This window comes from Neolamprologus brichardi, chromosome 22 (genome assembly GCF_056152115.1).
Source record: "Neolamprologus brichardi isolate AB-2024 chromosome 22, ASM5615211v1, whole genome shotgun sequence".
Classification (NCBI taxonomy): domain Eukaryota; kingdom Metazoa; phylum Chordata; class Actinopteri; order Cichliformes; family Cichlidae; genus Neolamprologus; species Neolamprologus brichardi.
The window spans coordinates 9930490-9943105 of record NC_142124.1 but is presented as its reverse complement, the minus strand read 5'-3'; the positions used below and the strand labels follow the sequence as shown (position 1 = coordinate 9943105).

The following is a 12616-nucleotide window of genomic DNA, read 5'->3' as shown; positions in this document are numbered from 1 at the left end:
ATCACTTCAACGCCGATCACTGAGAGCCCAGATGACAAGATGAGGTCAAGAGTGTGGCCCTGCTTGTGTGTAGGGCCGTTGACAGACTGGGTCAGGTTAAATGAGTCCAAAAGTTGTAAAAACTCCCTAACCAAAGGTTTAGAGGGGCAACACATATGGATATTGAAGTCACCAAGGATTAGAAGCCTGTCAGTGGTTGGTAATGTCACAGATAGAAAATCCGAAAATTCGATAATGAGGTCTTTGTTAAGGTGAGGAGGCCTATAAACTAGAGCACAGAGTACAGGAGAGCACAGATCCAGCATAAACAGTTGCAGTTCAAAACTGGTGTAGACACTTCTGGGTAGCATTCTACATTTAAAGTTATCTCTGAAGACTGTTGCCAGGCCGCCTCCACGACGGCAGGTCCAAGGTGTGTTGAGGAAGTTACAGTTTTCAGGAGTCAGTTCCACAAAAGCAGCTAGATCATCAGAAGGTAGCCAAGTTTCAGTAATAAAGAGAAAGTCCAAGCCATGAGAAACAAACAGGTCACGGTATATGAAAGTCTTGTTCACCACGGACCTTGCATTGATTAATGCCAATTTAAGTGGTGAAGAATCCGAGACTGAATGTGTGACAGCACCAGAGGGTACAAATTCCAGATGCTGAAAGTTGGTGGTGTTGGCACCTCCTTTTTTCCTGTTCAGTCTAGTTGGGTTATGTCGGAAAGCTGACCAAATAGATGGTATTTGGTGAGAAAGTCCGTTTCCCACAGGATGATTATACACATGCAGATTATGACGGCAGCCCCGGTGAATATAGCGTGGACAGCGAGCTATCCCCAAAGCAACACAGCGCGCATAAGTTTGGGGAGGCAGCCGAGTCCTTGTGTTAAGATGTAGCAGTTCCAGTTTTGAATAGTGCATTCCGTCATTAGCACAAAGGTCCGAGCCTTTAATATGGCTATAAAAAACACTGCATAGTCCAATGATAAAACCAAGCAACAGTAGGCGTATCCATCGTATGGTTAAAAGGGGAATCATAGTTTCTCCATTTGTTCACACAACCAAGTTAAAACCACGTTAGCCAGCATACCACAGCCACGGATTACAGCCCAGTGCCGGAAAAGTAGCTATGATTACCTACCTGGCACTGTGCACAACGTCGGCAGCTTGAGAAGACGGATACTTGATGCGATGACAGGCCGAACAGTAGTACGTGCGGGAGGCAGCGAGGGCTCGCGTTAGGCTGGTGAAACAGGTCCCCAGGAGAGTCGATCACAGAAGAAAAACAAAAACGATAAAATCCAGGTTTCCAGGGTCAAAAATAAAAGCCGTGCTCGGAGGCTAAGACTGTAAAAATTTAAATAGTTTAGTGAAATATTAAAACAGAGCTACGCACGAAAAACACACACACGGAGAGCAGCGGCAGAAAAACACGCCAGCGTACGCTCACCCGGAAATGGAGAACTGCAAAAAGGGATAAATTAAACTGCGCTGCCTGTGAAAATGCCAGTTAAACCACGCAGGCAGCACAGTCTGGTGGGTGTGACGGGCAGTGTGACGGGCAGTGTGACGGCAGCGTGTTTCTAATCTGTGTGACTGATGTGACGTCATACAACCTTCGCAGGCAGCAGCGAGGTGCGACTGGTGTGACGGCAGCGCGGTGTGACCAGTGTGGCGTGGTGTAACGTCAAGCAGCCTTCGTAGACGGCAGCGTGGTGTTACGTCAGGGGTGTATATTGAACTCTACACCTACGACTGCACGGCAACTAGTATCTCCAATTTCATTGTGAAGTTTGCGGACGATACAACAGTGGTGGGTTTAATACCCCGGTGTGACCGATGTGACGGCAGCAAGATGTGACCTGTGTATCCGATGTCACTGGTGTGACGTTACGCAGCCTTTGTAGACGGAAGTGTGGTGTTACGTCAGAGGTGTATACTTTCATGTACTCACACTACACCTACGACTGCACGGCCACTAGTATCTCCAATTTCAATGTGAAGTTGGCGGACAATACAACAGTGGTGGGTCTTATCACCAAAGGTGAAACCCGGATGTGACGGCAGCACGGTGCGACCTGTGTGACCGGTGTGGCGCGGTGTAACATCATGCAGCCTTCACAGACGGCAGCATGGTGTTACGTCAGGGGTGTATACTGAACTCTCATGTACTCACTCTACACCTTTGACTTCACGGCCACTAGTATCTCCAATTTCATTTTGATGTTTGCGGATGACACAATAGTGAGGGTGATGTTACAAGAAGGATCTCAGTGCCTTTAAACTTTAATGCGAACCATCTCACCCTCAATGTCAGAAAAACAGAAGAGATGACGGTGGACTTCTGGAGGTGTAGTAAAGCACATACCCCGATTACCATCAACGGCGCTGCTGTGGAAAGAGTGAATCGCTTCTGTTTCCTAGCCGTACATCTGGCGGAGAATCTCAAATGGTCAGTTCACACAAAAAACATACTTCCATACCCTTCAATGACAGCGCAGTGTGACAAACCACGCTAGCCATGAAACTGTGGTACCCGTGAAATCTTGCTGCCCGTTAAACCGCGCTACCCGTGAAACCGCGCTACCCGATAAACCGCGCTACCCGTGAAACCGCGCTACCCGATAAACCGCGCTACCCGTGAAACCGCGCTACCCGTTAAACCGCGCTACCAGTGAAACCTTGCTGCCCGTGAAACCGCGCTACCCATTAAACCACGCTGCCAGTTAAGCCACGCAGGCAGCACGGTGTGATGGGTGTGACGGGCAGTGTGACGGCAGCGCAGTGTGACTTGTGTGACTGGTGTGACCTGTGTGGCCAGTGTGGCGTGGTGTAACATCATGAAACCTTCGCAGACGGCAGCGTGGCGTTACGTCAGGGGTGTATATTGAACTCTAATGGGCAGCACGGTGGCACGGTGGTTAGCACTGTTGCCGCACAGCAAGAAGGTCCTGAGTTCAATTCCACCATCAGGCCGGGGTCTTTCTGTGTGGAGTTTGCATGTTCTCCCCGTGTTTGCGTGGGTTCCCTCCGGGTACTCCGGCTTCCTCCCACCGTCCAAAGACATGCAGCTTGTGGGGATAGGTTAATTGGAAAATCCAAATTGCCACTAGGTGCGAATGTGAGTGCGAATGGTTGTCTGTCCCTGTGTGTTGGCCCTGCGACAGACTGGCGACCTGTCCAGGGTGTACCCTGCCTCTCGCCCTATGACAGCTGGGATAGGCTCCAGCGCCCCCCGCGACCCTGAAAAGTATAAGCGGAAGCGAATGGATGGATGGATGGATGTACTCACTCTACACCTACGACTGCACGGCCACTAGTATCTCCTATTTCATCTTGAAGTTTGTGCATGAGACAATAGTGGTGGCCATTGTTGAGCAAGTTACTTTGAAAAAGTAATTTAATTTAGTTACTAGTTACTTCTTCAAAAAAGTAACTGAGTTACAAGATTCTAAAAGTAATTAATTTCTTGAAAAGTAACTATTGCATTACTTAGGAAAAAAATTAACCCTTTGGGGTCCAGGGTGTAATTGGCCATTTTTCACTACATTTGGTTTTACCTCATTTCACCGTTAAAAACTATTTACTTTGCCCTGTTTGGTATCATTCTTTTCAGCACAACCTCACGTGTCTGAATTTATATTTATATTTTCATTTTGACATACTGTATTAACACAATTGATCTAAAATCAGACGAAAAACCACAAACATGTTTACTGAATCATATTTCATGACTTTAAATGCAAATATAAGATGCCACACAAATTATTTTTGCCACTCCAAAAAAAATAATTTCTGTCCACTATAAAGGAGAACATCACAAGCCTGACACCTGCAGAAAACTATCTACAACACTACACACTAACTACACAAGACAACACATTAACTACACACTCCAAAGATGCTCTCTCTCTCTTTTTCTGCTCTCTCTCTCTGTCACTCCTAAAACTTACCCCTCTTTCTAAACAACCAAATGTCATGTTGCCATATCATTTTTTGATTGGTCGACATGGTGCATTTTTCCACCAACATGAGAGGGGTGGGTTTTTTTTGTTTGTTTGTTTGTTTGGTGTTTTTTGGTCATAGCAGAGAGTGCTTGCTAGTGCTGTCCTTACACAGTAAACATGACGAAAATATTGAGGAAAAACACTACATATATATTGTTTATCATGACTCTGGTTTTATGTGGCCTATCAACACAATTAAAAGACTGGTTTAAATATCACCTTGTTGCTTTGTCATCTTGAAGTGCTCATGTGATTGGCTTACCACGACTACTTTATTCTTCCTCAGGCAAACAGCAACACTCATGCCATTGTTTTGCCCCCTAGTTCCAGGTGTTGTGCTAGAAAGTGATCGTCTGGCAGAAAGTGATTGCCGTCCGCGGGAGCTACTTACAGCTGTAGCGCCCAGATTATGTAGAGCTACTTCTGTGCAACTGATATAAGGTGCAGTAAGCTGAAGACAGCCAGTGTTGCCAACTTAGCGACTTTGTCGCTATATTTAGCGAGTTTTCAGACCCTCTTAGCGACTTTTTTTTCTAAAAAGCTACAAATCTGGCGACACTTTCTGGTGTTATTGGAGACTTATTTATGTCGAATTTTTGATGTGAAAGCGCGTATCGCTCTTACTCTCAACAAGCAGCGGTGCTTTGGCACGGTGCACCTCACCCGTGCCAAAGCGCTCACGGGCGGAGGATAGTCCTCCCCCAGCTGCTATCAGGGCAGGAGATGTTCACACCTATGGGTCCAAACTGCAAATGAATCGCGCATGAGTGAAGCCGCTGCTCCCGCACTGACTGTAACGCAGTCAGATCTTATTTTACTGTTATGCTGTTTTGTGGATCACAACTTTTAAAACTACTAATAAACACACACACACACACACACACAAAGTAACTCTCCCAGAGTGCCAATTGCGGGTCACTTTTGCCGGTCCAAGCCCGGATTAAGGAGCAGGGTTGGAATTGTGACATTACAAAAAACAATAATTGGTAAAAGAATTTTAATTTGTAGTTCTAAATAAATTCTAACTGCATTTAGGACGTTTTTTGCTCACTTTATGTCTCGTCCATGATGTTATTTCTCTCTCCAGCAGCGTAGGTTACAATTACATTAGCATGACCAATTATGCAAATTCGGTGATGATGTCATTTAGCGACTTCTAGCGACTTTTAGGACAACCAATAGCGATTTTCCTTACTGAGGAGTTGGCAACACTGCTGCCAGAGCGATAGTGGCTGAGACGCAGCGGAGCGGAGGGGGAAGTGCCTGGCTTAAAACAGGACATATTAGCTGCATTTAACCTTCATTTACTCTTTATATAGTTGGTAGGAGTCAGACCATGTTTCTTTTTAGCTGAAAAACATTACACCAGGTAACCTGCAGTGTTGAAAATGTCTTTTCCGACGATGTTTGCTACCCTACAATCCGTCCTACTCTGTAGTAAAATCAGTGATATTTGACCGTCCCGTTGCTCCCATTGAAATTTATACAGCCTATTTAAAATCTAAAACTTAACATTATCTTGCCTGCTGTTGTTACCACTGTCCTGTTTGAAATGTAATGAGAGAAACTGGTTATTTTGTCATATGTGCATGTGCCGATATTGAACCCAAGTTACTAACTAGCTAACTGACTGGATGCAGTACAGAGAGGCAGCCTCTCTGTACTGCATACTCACTATGAGCATCATTATGAGCATCATTCATTATTCTCCCAGTAATTAAGGTTAGGATATGGGTTTTTTTTTAAAATTCCAATCCATTCTTCTTTTGCAGCATTTAAATAACCTTGATCAGATTTGATGGTTTTGTTACAGACTTTTCAAAAAAGTGTTTTGCTTTTCTTTCACAAATGTGGGGATTAAATTGTGTTAAAATGTACAAAACAGTGATGTCATCTTTTGTGATGAGGAACCAGGCACAGAGAGACTTGATGAATTTAAGAATCTTATGATTTAATAAAGAAATTTGCAGACTTGCACAGAGAGGCTTAAATTTTGATGACTGATAATGGAGATGAAGTCAGCAGACGATGAGGACAGGGAGGAACAGGGGTTTAAATGCACCAAGGAGACAGTCAGAGGGAACTCGGGACAACTGGAGACATTTAAGGATGCACGGACTGACAGAGACGGGGAAGACGTCTCATCGTGACGAGTAAAGTTTATCTTGCCTGGATGGGCAGCTCTCTGGGTGCTCAGCACCCCCAAAGCTCTGATCCTAGAATCGCCCCTGATTAAAACACATGAGAGAGATGCTGATTCATCACAGCCATAAATATGTTAAAAATGAAGATATTTCACTGTGTTCAGGTACCACATTTAGTGCTATATGAGGTATTTTAATAGAAAAGGCTGCGAGACAGATTTGGATCTCAGTTTATTCATGTGTTGTGCGAATATCAAAAGTGAGGCTCAGTGTTTGTTGTTTAACTTTAACCTTACCTATTCCCTGCAATACAAATACACATTTGTTAGAAAGTCCTGTTTGTTATAACAGTAAGAATATGCTTACCTAGTTTTGCTATGTAGTTTTGTAATTAATTTTATTTTTGGAAAAGGTTTGTAAAAGTGAATAGTTTGTTAACTTCTGGACCCTCCCAATAATTAAGGGATTAAGAGTAGTGATGGGATTTTCGGTTCTTTTTAGAGAACCGGCTCTTTCGGTTTGGCTCACTAAAAAGAGCCGGCTCTTTCGGCTCCGAACCGGCTCTTCAGGTTGTTTTGTTGCTTTAATTAATTTATTATTAACAATAATAATTGTTAATAATTGATAATTGGAGGTGAGCTTCCCTCCCTCCAGGACATCTACAGGAAGCGGTGCCTGAGGAAAGCGGGGAGGATCATCAAGGACTCCAGTCACCCCAGCCATAAACTGTTCAAACTACTTCCATCAGGAAGGAGGTTCTGCAGCATCCGGTCCGTACCAGCAGACTGAGAGACAGCTTTTTCCACCAGGTCATCAGACTGCTGAACACTTCATAGACACCTCACCTTCACTACTGGAACTTCAACATTATCCAATCCATGCTGTATATAAATGCCACTTGTTTTGCACAATATCCAACTACCAACCTCTGTATATTTTATATATTTATTTTATTTTTACTCTATTTAATTTGCAAAATATGTATACACACACACATATATACACACACGTAGACATACATATTTAGTATACACATTCAGTAATATGCATACACTCTTATATTGTACATATATTTATTCATATAATTCTCAGATTTAGCCATTCTTACATTTGTTTGTTCTTATGTTATTGTACTTTGCACACCTCTGTTGCTTGTGAAGCTCGCACACAAGAATTTCACTCACATGTACTGTACCAGTGTACCTGCACATGTGATGTGACAATAAAAGTGATTTGATTTGATTTTTAATATAAAATTATGCACAAAAGGAATTACTAATGTACAAAAAAAAGTGGTTTTATTTATATATGTTTATATATAAATATATGCGGTGGCCCCCTAGAGACAAAGCACGTACAAACTCCAAAACACATTTCTAGCATGAACTGAACTTCCAAAACAGAGCTACCTAGATCACTTAAATTACACAATTGAAAGCATGAAAGCATATGTGTATTGTTTATGTATTTATACACAAGCATTCATATATAGTCAAATAATTTTAAAAAAATGTTCATTTACCCGTTATTACCACACACCAAATCCGGTCGTTGGCTTGTGTAGCCACTAGGTAACAAAAGCTCAACACTGGCCCTAACATCCTGGAGCACTTCTGTTGTCTTTTGTACGTGTTTTGAGTTTTTATGTGCTTCTGAGTTTTTACGTGCTTTGGAGTTTGTACATGTTTTTACGTGTTTTGGAGTTTTTATGTGTTTTGGAGTTTTTACGTGTTTTGGAGTTTTTACGTGTTTTGGAGTTTTTACATGTTTTGGAGTTTTTACATGTTTTGGAGTTTGTACGTGTTTTAACGTGTTTTTATGTGTTTTGGAGTTTGTACGTGCTTCAGAGTTCGTACGTGATTTGAAGTTTGTATGTGCTTTGTCTGTAGGGGCCACCGTAAATATACTTTTATTTATTCACTCCACATAAAATGTAATAAATAAATCATATAATGCAAAAATCAACTATTCACATTTCAACTTTTAACTATTTAAATTTTCAGCTTTTTCCTTTTACAAATTTAAAGTGAAACAACACAAAACACTGCAAACCACAACACAATTAAATATAAATTAAAATATGAAAACAAAAAGAAGATGCATATTCTCTGTCATATGGACCTGCATGAATAAACTTTCTGAATCCTTTATCATCTGCAACTGAAAATAGTTGTGGATGATTACTATACCTTTCTAATGTGACGGTGTTGTCCCTGGCTCTTTCTCTGTCTTTCCCTCCTGCTCTGTTCCTGTGCTAGTGAGTGTAACTACCGCCCCTCCCCCCTCTTCCCAGCATAAAGCACAAGGCTCGCATGCTGAGTGAAGCGGAAAAAGTGCGAGAGAGAGGGTGAGAGAAAGAAAAAAAAACCCCACAGCATGAGATAAGGAGCCGGCTCGCGTCGTTCACGTCAAAGACTCGGCTCTAAGAGCCATTTCGTTCGCGACCGACCCATCACTAATCAAGAGCCCCCTGGAGGTGTGTGGTGGAAATGTTTTGTTTGCCAAATGTCAGTTGGGGCGACGGGAGGGTTTAAAATGATTTTTTTAAACCACACCACAGATTAAGTTAACTTCCGTATATGTTTCAGTTGTAAGAAATTATTGGGTTGATTTTTGTTTATATTTTTCCACGAAATAAACGCCAGAACTTAAAAGGCCGTGACACTGGTTCTCATCTCTTCTCGTCTCACTGCCCTCGCTCTTTCGCTTCCGTGCTGCCCTGCTTCATCTTCGCCCACTTCATCTGCACTTGGCTGGTTTTATTCTTCTTCGTTAGCGATTCAAGACGAACTTCATGGAAAGTCTTTGTGGAGAATGGCTTTATCGAGCCGCTTGTCATTGCTGTGATTCCTTACGTTATATACTGATTTGGTGAGTAAATGTTTACTGTTATTCAAACTGTTTTTGTGTCTTCTCTCAATTTAGCACCAGATTTATGAATGTGCTAGCTAGTGTTAGCCTAGCATTGCTGCTGCCTCTCGGCTCCTGTTATTTAACATTAACCCCACAGTTTTAAAAAGTGAAATTTTATTTTGATTAATTGAAATAGAAAAGTGAGCAGCTATTATATAAGAGCCCAGAAGAAACATTTTCGGAAGGTGCAGCCGTTAAGGTTGGGGGCTTGTTTTCAGTCCATATAAAACTTTCTAACATATGAACCGTTTATTCTTAACCCCTGTATTTATTTGAATGCTTTGTGGCAGCTTTTGAACATCTGTGGCATCCTTAATGTCAAATCTAGCCTTCAGCCATAAGCAAACTACTTTTACATTTAACAAACATATCTGTGTAATTACATTTTAAACAATAATTTAACACATTTTTTGTTGTGAAAGTCCAAAGCCATAAACCAGATTCGTGGCTTGTTAAATGGTTAAAGTCTATGTTTGTCACGGTTCTGGGTCAGTTTCTACCCAGTATTTTGAGTTTATAATGTTTTGGTTTAATTTTCCATCAGGGATTGTTTTCTTGTTCTCTTGTTGTGTTGATGATGACGATTATGATGCTTATTATTAGAGTTTCATGTTTCTGTTTATTTGTGTTTAGGATTTGTTCTTCGGTTGTGTCTGCTTAGTATATGTCTAGTTCCATGTGTCATTTTCTGTCTGTCTCTCAATGTCAAGTCTGCGTCTTAGTGTGATGATTTCTTGTTCCTGTTTTATTGTGAAGGTCTGCGTCTCATGTGAGTGTGTTCAGTTTTACCTCTCGTCTCGTTAATGACTCCCAGCTGTGTCTCCCACCTGTGTGTAATCTCCCTGTGATTTTCTGAGTGTATTTAAGTCGTGTCTTCTGTGTTTGTAGTTGCTGGTCCGTCTGCGTTTCCACCCTGCTTCATCTGTGTGTTTCCCTGCAGTCTACCGTCATCTGTTTCCGCCCGCTCTCGTTCATGTTCGTGTTCTGTACTCAGTTTGTTCCCAGTATAGTTTAGTCTTTGTTCGGTTCGCCTTTTGTCCATTTTTATTTTGTGTTTAATAAACCACCATCACACCTTTACAAGTGCCTGCATTTGGATCCTCCTTTATTTTCCACACGGCTCATCTCACTCGCCGTGACAATGTTGGCTTTATAGTTTCTTCTATTTTCTAAATAATGAAGTTAAATCCCACAGTTGAATCATCAGAAACATGTTGGGGTTGCCTGTGTCACATATAAACACTGCCATATGTTATATCTGGTAATTGTGCTTGTTAGAAACTTTATATATTGAAAGTTAGCTTTTAACAAGCGTGCAATGATTACATTTAAGTTAGGTGGTCTTTTCTTTAAACACATCTCTTTAGGCCTAAACTAACAGTGTTAATGCCACACATTCAGACACAGTAATAGATGTTTTTAGTACTATATGTGCTAGTCTATTTTGGTTGTATGAGATTTACATTGACCTTCTCTGTTGTAAGTTATAACTGCTGCACAGCTATTAAGGATCAAATCAGTTTCTAAATAATTTTCTGTTTTTTCTCCCTCTGCTTGCTTCTTACTGTCTTTGAGGCTCGGGACCAGCGCTCCCCAGGTTACATCAAACCCTTACAAGTCTGTAAGAAGAAGTAGTTGGACAGAAAGTCATCAACTGAGTGGTAACTATTTTGGTTTTCCAATATATTAATAATTGTCAGTGACATTTATATTAATCAGGCTGAGCTTTAATTATACTTTAGATCAACCTGTTTTACTTATTGTTTAATTTGTGCTTTGGTTTGGGGAAGTTGTTTCTTTATTGATCTTTTCCTGTCTTCTGTTATTAGACTTGAGACCTGACTGCTCTATGCTGTTGCTGATGACTCCAGTTAATCCTGAGAGACATGTTGTGTAAGTGAATACAAACAAATACAGTTTAGTTTGCACAAACTTAGTTTGTGGGATATGATCAGTCCACACTGTCCACACAGTATATAGTCTGCAAGTTTTTGAACAGTGAAATTTGTTTTGTGCCCGAATCATTCTGCAGATCATCAGAATGAAAGTTATTGGCCGTGTTTGCTTAGCCATTTTTTAAAAAATATGCTTTCGTGACATGAATGTGTTTCGGTTGGCGGTCAGGGGTATCCAGAGTGACAAGTGGGACATTACTGGGCTTAAGCCCGGGCTGTTGTTTCAGAAGCCCGGGGTTTTTTGGAGTGTAATTTGTCTCATAGTTAGATGCCTGACTGACAGCTGTATAAAACAAAAACTACACAATATTCGAAGCACATAGCGCACAGTCGTAAATTCCCCCTAATTTTGGTATGATCCGAGCTCGGGCACTAGGCGGCTGAGCACTTACGCATGTGAGCGAGGGGGGAGAAGCTGCTGCCTGCGAGTTTGCTGCAGACAGAGGAGAGCTTAAGTTTGACCAGGTACCAAAGCAAATCATTCGTACTGTACAAATAATGTAAATATGACGGTGTATCACAAAAGATTGATATCAAACTGATCACTTGACCCATATTATGTTACTTGGTCTTCGAGTGAATCAACAAATGGCGAAATGAAAAGCCGAACAACAACAATGCTATTTTTTTTCGAGAATCTTAGCTTACATGTGTGTTAATTTTAATGTTTTCAGTTGTTACCCTCCACGGCTAAACAAAGCTCTCTAAATCAGTTTCAGTTATGTGCAAATGAACACAACAATGGACATAAGCGGCTTCTTTCAAAGAAAAATACTCAGGTAAATGTTATTTTATATATTATGCTTTGTATGTTGTTTAATATATTTCTATGCAAAACAAGAGGAATTTGAATACACAGCAGTATATTCACAGTTGAAACCAGATATTTACATACACTTTAGGGAAAAAACAAAAAAACATTTTTTTACTGTTGAACATCAATTTAGAGTAAATTTTTTTGTTTTAGATAAATAAATATTGAAATAACTTTTGAATTAGTTAAATGTCCGAATTTTTTCATCACTTTCATCATATTTAGGAGTACATATACACTAAGTTTATTGTGTCTTTAATTAATAAGAAAACTCCAGACGATTCCATCTGAGCTTAAGAAGCTTCTGATAGGTTAGTAGAGTCCATCTGAGTAAATTGGTGGCACACCTGTGGATGCATATAAGGCAAAACACAGCCTGTTTCTTTGAAATGGGAAAATCTAGAGATATCAACCAAAACACCAGGAAAAGAATTGTTGAGCTCCATAAGTGTAGCTCAATGTTGAATACAATTTGGTGCCATTTGCAATTAATAAATACAGATAGTTTCTCTCTTTACTCTTAAAGTTAACAAATATGTTTTTTATATTCATCAATCTAAAAAAATAAACATTTAGTCTGATTTGATGTTTTACAATTAAAAAAGTGTTTTTGTTTTTATCTGAAGAGTATGTAAATATCTGGTTTCAACTGTATATTTGATGATGTTGGTGTTTGGCTTGATTGTCAGCACAAAGAGGGAGAGAGAGGAACAGAGAGGGAGAGAGAGGTAGATGGAGAGGAGAATGAGGACAGAAGAGAAATGGAACGAGAGCCAGGTGAGACACACATGTTAGTCAA

The 12616-nt window shown here is 40.8% G+C and overlaps 1 long non-coding RNA gene across 1 annotated transcript; it reads left to right on the top strand.

Moving 5' to 3' along the window:
- The first annotated feature begins 8683 nt into the window (after positions 1-8683).
- LOC148096692 (uncharacterized) lies at positions 8684-11782 on the top strand. Its single transcript, XR_015717143.1, has 4 exons — positions 8684-9006; positions 10624-10709; positions 10878-10941; positions 11717-11782. It is a non-coding gene; the product is annotated as an uncharacterized LOC148096692 (long non-coding RNA).
- The last annotated feature ends 834 nt before the right edge of the window (positions 11783-12616 follow it).